The sequence below is a fragment of the Mixophyes fleayi genome, chromosome 8 (genome assembly GCF_038048845.1).
Source record: "Mixophyes fleayi isolate aMixFle1 chromosome 8, aMixFle1.hap1, whole genome shotgun sequence".
In the NCBI taxonomy this organism is placed as follows: Eukaryota; Metazoa; Chordata; class Amphibia; order Anura; family Limnodynastidae; genus Mixophyes; species Mixophyes fleayi.
In genome coordinates this window covers 121,353,617-121,360,477 of record NC_134409.1, presented here as the reverse complement: position 1 = coordinate 121,360,477, position 6,861 = coordinate 121,353,617, and positions in this window count along the sequence as shown.

Sequence of the window (6,861 nt, the reverse complement as noted above, 5' to 3'; positions counted from 1 at the left end):
TGACATGTCTATTTGGATGGTGTCAGCAAAATAATCCTCCACCATTTTTTCAATTGTGACAGCATCCAATGCAGCGAGAGTAGACATGTCTGCAATGGTTGGCAGGTCCTTCAGTCCGGACCAGATGTTATCAGCATCCCCGCCAGCGGGTCTTTTAGGAAAACTGAGCTTTTTCCTCGCAGCCATAGATGTGGAAGAAAATGAGGGTGGAGCTGTTGGCATGTCACGGTCCTCTTCAGAGGACAATCTCCTGACCAGCAGGTCTTTGCACCGCTGTAGACTTGTGTCCGCCGGAAACAGAGACACAACATACGCTTTAAACCGAGGATCGAGCACGGTGGCCAGAATGTATTCCTCTGACTTTAAAAGAGTGACCACCCTCGGATCCTGGTAAAGCGTACGAAGGGCTACATCCACAAGAGCTATATGCTTGGTGGAATCGCAATGGTTTACCAGCTCCTCCCTCACTTTCTCCAGCTGCTTCTGCAACAGCCTGATCAGGGGAATCACCTGACTCAAGCTGGCAGTGTCTGAACTGACTTCTTGTGTGGCAAGTTCAAACGGCTGGAGAACCTTGCACAACACGGAAATCAGTCTCCACTGCGCTTGACTCAGGCGCATCCCCACTCCTTTGCCTATGTCGTAGGTGGCTGTGTAGGCCTGAATGGCTTTTTGCTGCTCCTCCATCCTCTGCAGCATATAGAGGGTGGAGTTCCAGCGTGTCACAACCTCTTGTTTGAGGTGATGGCAGGGCAGGTTCATGGTTTTTTGATGTGCCTCTAGCCTGCGGTAGGCACTGGCTGAATGCCGAAAGTGTCCAGCAATTTTGAGCGCCACCGCAAGCATCTCCTGCACACCCCTGTCACTCTTGAGGTAATGCTGCACCACCAAATTAACGGTGTGGGCAAAACATGGGACGTGCTGGAAATTGCCCATATTTAATGCCTGCACAATGTTACTGGCATTGTCTGACACCACAAATCCCCATGAGAGTCTAAGTGGGGTAAGCCACTTGGAGATAATTTCCCTCAGTTTCTCTAATATGTTGTCAGCGTTGTGCCTCTTATTAAAGCCTGTAATACACAATGTTGCCTGCCTTTGCACGAGCAGCCGTTTTGTAGATGCTGCTACTGATGCAGCTGTTTCTGTTGCTGCGGAAGGGGATGCATCTTCCCAGTGGGCTGTTACAGTCATATAGTCCTTTGTTTGCCCAGAACCACTTGTCCACATGTCCGTGGTTAAGTGGACAGTGGGTACAACCGCATTTTTTAGAGCACTGAGGACACTTGATCGTACTTCTCTGTACATTTTTGGTATCGCCTGCCTAGTGAAGTGGAATCTCGACGGGATTTGGTACCGGGGACACAATACCTCCATCAACCCTCTAAATCCCACTCCACTGATGGCGGACACCAGGCGCACGTCTAACACCAACATAGCAGTTACAGCCGCAGTTATACGCTTTGCAATAGGGTGACTACTATCGTATTTTGTGGTCATGGCAAACGACTGTTGGACGGTCAATTGTTTTGTGAAATACTTAGCGGTCTTACGACTTCCCCTCTGTGAGATGACCGACTAACAGCAGCAACAGCAGCAGTGGCAGTAGTAGGCGTACCGCTGCAGGATTCCTCGGATGAATCCCGTATTGAAGAGGACTCAGTCTGGCTGCTGACTTGGGCTGCAGGACTGAATCTGATGGAGATCGGGGAGGAAGTTGACGAGGAGGGTGTTGGTGGTGTGTATCCAACTGGACCACGGGATTTAGGTGTCCCTGTACCGATGACGGTCCTAGCCCCAGTTCCTGAACTAACCACTGAACTATGAAGGTTATTCAGGTGACGTATAAGGGAGGATGTCCCTATGTGGGCAAGATCCTTACCCCTGCTTATTTGAGCTTTACATAAGCTACATATGGCAATACAATTGTAGTCCGGATTGGGATAGAAATAACTCCAGACCGAAGAGGTGCATTTTTTGGTCTTCTGACCCGGCATGACAATGGGCTTTTTAATACCATGGACATCAGCTGTTTCCCCCACTGCTGCCTCATTTACAATAACCACATCAGCATCATCATCATCAAGTTCCTCCACACCGCCAGCTACATCAATAGCCTCCTCCCGAGCCACCTCTTCCCGTACAGTGATGGGAAGGTCAGGCTTGACAACCACCAACACCCTTGGACTCGCCTTGGTGATTTGTGATAATGTCTCTTTAGAAGGCAGAGTTGTTTGCTGTGTTGTTGCTGACAGCATAACTCTCCCAAATTTTTTGTAGGGGGGGAGGAGGAGGGCTTAGTTCCTTGGGTGAAGCTGAACCACTAGTCATGAACACGGGCCAGGGGCTAATCCGTTCCTTGCCACTGCGTGTCGTAAATGGCATATTGGCAACTTTACGTTTCTCCGCAGATGATTTTAAGTTTCTCTTTTTGCTACTTTTACTTAACTTGGGCTTTTTGGATTTTACATGCCCTGTACTAGGAGATTGGGCATTGGGCTTGAAAGACGACGTTGATGGCATTTCATTGTCTATGTCATGACTAGTGGCAGCAGCTTCAGCATTAGGAGGAAGTGGGTCTTGATCTTTCCCTACTTTATCCTCCAAATTTTTGGTCTCCATTATATGTAGCACAAGATACTGCAGAATGTGTGAACTTGGTAATATTGCAGTACCAATGGACTTATACTGCAGGATTGGTTTTGCAAATTTTGTTGTAATTAATTTTTTTTTTAATTACTTTTTTGTATTTTTTTGAAAATGGGGAATTAACTATGCCCTTAGAAGGACAGAGCACAGGACGCAGCACCACTGGACTGATCAGAACACAGCACACAGGACCCAGCAGCACCACTGAACTCAAAATTGACAGAGCACAGCACACAGCACCACTGGACTGATACTGCAGAACACAGCACAGCACAGAACTAAACAGCACAGCACGAGATCTACCAGGACAGAGGACCACCTAACACACCGTCCCTCTACCCTGATCAATGCCCGAGTGAAAATGGCGGCGACTAGCGGGGAATTTATAGGATCCGAGTATCGCAAGATCCGACAGCGGGATTATGACTCCGAGCCTCGGTTTCAGGTTTTCATTTGGCGCCAATACCCGGCACGGATCGGAAACGTTCGGGTGGGCTCGGATTCACGAAATCCGAGTGCGCTCATCTCTAATAAACATGTATTTATATTAAAATAAAAAGAATGGGGGGCGTGGCCTGGCAGCCATCGTGAACGGCAGCACCTGGCAAGAGCTCCGTCTTGACCCACTGGATATCGACCAAACAACCCCTTCACCTAACCACCTTACCTGCAAGAGGGGACTCCAGAACCCCCCTGGACAGCGGTGACCCGTTTGGAGCGCGGATCTGCCAACGGCGACGGCACCGCTGGCTTTATCATCCGCGGCCAGAGCTCTCTTACAGCCGCCCGCCGCACTGTAGTGTTCCTGGCCCTTGCCTGCTAAACGGCGTCTCAGCATACATCCCGGTCAGGGTCTCACCTGTCTGGCTGGCAGCAAACGGCCCAGAGCTGCCGGGTTGTCGGGCGGTGCCCCCCTCGTGGGGATAGATCAGCGGGCGCTACAGCCTGTCATCCTGCGTGCAGGCCTGTGCAGAGGAGAGGCTGTGAGTGGGGGAGGCGGCGCCGCCGGGAACTTCATCGTTAGTTAATGGTCTGGATCCCAAAAAGCTACACCAGCTCCTTCATGCAGGCACTCAACCACCCGCTGCAACAGAATACAGAACCCGCTGCTGATCCCACCCTGGTCCCGCTGACGTTTTGAGGTACCAAATAAGATATAAATTATATGTCTGTTTGAGATTCCTGGCTGAGAATAAGTTAATTCGCCACAATTAGAAGGGCTGTAATACAGAACTCTTACAGAAAGAAACAATTACCTGCTAAATAACAGGCCTCATCCAGTGGAGGCATTTCTCTTCAGTTTTTGTCTGCAACAGAGCTGGATTGAGTCTTCCTAGTTTAACAATACTGACATCTGGTGGCAGATCCTTGTTACTACAATACCCAATCTAAGTTTACAAAGCCCACAAAGATATAAATTCTATAAGTTGTACAAGGGAAGTTCTGGACACAATGTAATATTACTTAAAACAGACCACGAACCGCGTCCCGCGGGATGGCTGCCTAGACAAATCATGAGGAGAGATAGATAGCGGCAGTCTTATCTCAACATTATGTACTATCTGCAATGATTATTATATTTTGAACAACAGGTTGCTAAACATACTTGGGATCGTCTTGATGGGCAAAGACCGTAAAAACTCAGCTAAGAAAAATCAAAGAAAACCCCAAGAGACCCCTCAGCGTTCTGATCTTCGCTCATACTTAAAAACCCCTGTAGACACAGAACCAGAAATGGCATCCCCCCCCGTTGCCTCAGGATCCACATCACCAGGCCTACGCCAGGATGAAACACGACATCAGAAGGGAACTGTGATAACAGAGCAAACCGATTTATCACAAGTGCTACAAATGCTTAAGTCTCTCCCAACTAAGCAAGAGCTGCCTTCAAAAAAAGATTTTGAAGCGCTAGAAGCAAAATTACAAGAGATTGTCCATCAAGAAGTGGTCACACTGCAAGCAGATATCGCACACCTCGGACATCGATTGGTAGCCCTGGAGGAACACAAAGATAAAGGGGATGAACGTGTTACAGCACTAGAAAAGACAGTGGCGGAACAGGCGAAGGCCCTGCAGGGATTCCAGCAAAAGATGGATGATTTAGATAATCGGGGTCGCCGTAATAACCTACGGATACGGGGCTTGCCGGAAGATATCCCCTCACAGGGACTGATTGATGCTTTGACAAAAATCTTTAACGAGGTCCTAGAGTTACCGTCAGACAATATAATAGTATTTGACAGGGCACATAGAGCATTACGCCCTAGGGGGGCTCCAACGGAAAGACCTAGAGATGTTATATGCCGTCTCCACTATTACACACAGAAAGATGATATCGTCCGCAAGATAAGGGGTCTCCAAGGATTGGAATTCAACGGTCAGGAAATACACATATTCCAAGATCTATCCTGGCAGACCTTACAATTTCGGAGACTGCTTAAACCCCTTACAGAGGAACTCCGGAACAAAGCGATTAGGTACAGATGGGGCTTCCCGCTCCAGCTGCAAGTTACACATGAGGGGAAATCGGCAGTTCTCAGGATTCCACCAGACTTGCCAGACTTCTGTGCCACTTTGAACATTCCTCTAATCACTCTGGCGGAATGGCAGGAGTCACATCAACGTTTGTATCCGGTAATGGAGCCTCAACACGATGATAGGTTCCATCTTCCAAACAGATCTAAACGGTCACCCCAAAAGCGACTGAACCAGCAGACACAAGAGAACACTTGAAAGCGCACAACTGGGTGCGATCATTCACGCCTTAGAAGAGAACCTCTTATAAGACCCAATCAGGGATCTGCTTCTGTGAACAACTTCCCCTGGGCAAGAGTATTCCTTTCTTTCTTCGTTTGCTTCCTTCATTTCCTTCATCTCTGGTGTACTGTCCACAAACGCTAGTGTCCATTATGGACATGTTTAGCCCATCAATACTTTTCTAAAGTTTTCTAAAGCTTTCCAAGGTTACAGTTTATAATGTTTTCTAATAATATAATGTTAAATTATTTTTGACTAACCGTGCATTAATACATAGCTGTTTGTTGTTCTTTTTACAAAAGTTGAATATGTTAGTACATATACGTAACAGAGTTCCTACGCCTCTCTGGAAGATAGGGGCCTGGGCGGAGAATACCCGGGCCACTGCGGAAGGTGAGGTGTGGGACATATACATATACTTGTTTGACTGTCGCTGTTTATTGCCCTCCTCAGGGCCCCAAGACCGAGTGCTTTATTTCGGACCATATTTGGACCACGGTCCTATATGGTTTTCCGGAACGGTCTTCTAAACCTGCCAATGATTCATAGTTCGTTATTGACACAGATATTTCAGTTTAAGCATTTAAGGCTCCCTAACCCTCTCTCCCCCCCCTTCATCCCTACTTTCTTCAACCCTCCCCAACTACAATACACTTATGGGTTCATACACCTTTTCTCCCTGTGGCGGCACACATGTAAATACCTAGAATTACTTGGTAATGGTGGGTAGACTCAAATGCGTTACCCTTAATGTTAAGGGTCTAAATATCCCTGAAAAGCGGTCCCGTCTATTGCGCGACCTGTTGGCTGAGAAAATTGATGTAGCCCTACTACAGGAAACTCATTTCAAACAAGGCTTCGCTCCCAGACTGAACAGCCACCAATTCCCACATGTCTTTACGAGTAATAATACGGATAATAAGTCCTTGGGAGTGGCAATCCTTATGTCCAAACGCTTGCCGGTTAAGGATATAGACACACATATATTACAGGAAGGCAGAGGTTTGGCGGTGACATGCATGATATCCTCCCAAATGTATACCTTTGTTAATATTTATGGTCCGAACTCTAACCAACCTGTATTTCTAGAAAAGCTTCTGGACAAGGTGGAAACGATAAAGAAGGGCATCACCATAATAGGCGGAGATTTCAACTGGGTTCTACATCCCCTGATGGACTCTTCTTCGGGATCCGCTAGGTTGGCCGGTAAGCTATATCGAAGGGTGAGACGTACTATGCACGAACACCAGCTGGTTGACGCGTGGCGCCTTAAACACCCCACAGGACGTGACTACACATTTTTCTCACACCCACACAATACATATTCGAGACTGGACTATTTCTTTCTTACACATAACCATTTGCCCCTGATCTCAAAGGTAGCTATAGGACAGATCACATGGTCAGATCACGCACCGGTGTACATGACACTCTTAATTTCTAAGACAGTTACTA